The sequence below is a fragment of the Salvelinus sp. IW2-2015 genome, linkage group LG22 (genome assembly GCF_002910315.2).
Source record: "Salvelinus sp. IW2-2015 linkage group LG22, ASM291031v2, whole genome shotgun sequence".
Lineage (NCBI taxonomy): Eukaryota > Metazoa > Chordata > Actinopteri > Salmoniformes > Salmonidae > Salvelinus > Salvelinus sp. IW2-2015.
The window spans coordinates 17,181,350-17,182,181 of record NC_036862.1 but is presented as its reverse complement, the minus strand read 5'-3'; positions in this window follow the sequence as shown (position 1 = coordinate 17,182,181).

Genomic DNA, 832 nt, shown 5'->3' with positions numbered 1-832 from the left:
GGGGGGGGGGGGTGTCAATGTAATAGTCCTTTTGCCATTTGATTAATTGTTCAGCAGTCTTATGGCTTGGGGGTAGAAGCTGTTAAGGAGCTTTTTGGTCCTAGACTTGGCGCTCCAGTACCGCTTGGCCTTTCCTCTGACCACGCCTATTATATAGCTCCTGGATTGCAGGATGCTTGGCCCCAGTGATGTACTGGGCCGTACGCACTAAACTCTGTAGCGCCTTCTGGTCAGATGCTGAGCAGTTGCCATACCAGGCGGTAATGCAACCGGACAGAATGCTCTCGATGGTGCAGCTGTAGAACCTTGAGGATCTGGGGACCCATGCCAAATCTTTTCAGTCTCCTTAGGGGGAATAGGCGTTGTCATGCCCTCTTCTCGACTGTCTTGGTGTGTTTGGACCATGATAGATTGTTGGTGATGTGGACACCAAGGAACTTTAAACTCTCGACTCGCTCCACTACAGCCCCATTGATGTTAATGAGGTCCTGTTCGGCCCGCCTTTTACTGTGGACCACGATCAGCTCTTTTGTCTTGCTCACATTGAGGGAGAGGTTGTTGTCCTGGCACCACACTGCCAGTTCTCTGACCTCCTCCCTATAGGCTGTCTCATCGTTGCCGGTGATCAGGCCTACCACTGTTGTGTCGTCAGCAAACTTAATGATGGTGTTGGAGTCATGCTTGGCCACGCAGTCYTGGTGAACAGAGAGTACAGGAGGGGACTAAGTACACACCGATGAGAGCCCCCAGAGTTGAGGATCAGTGTGGCAGGRGTGTTGTTGCCTACCCTTACTGCCTGGGGGTGGCCCGTCAGGAAGTCCAGGATACAGTT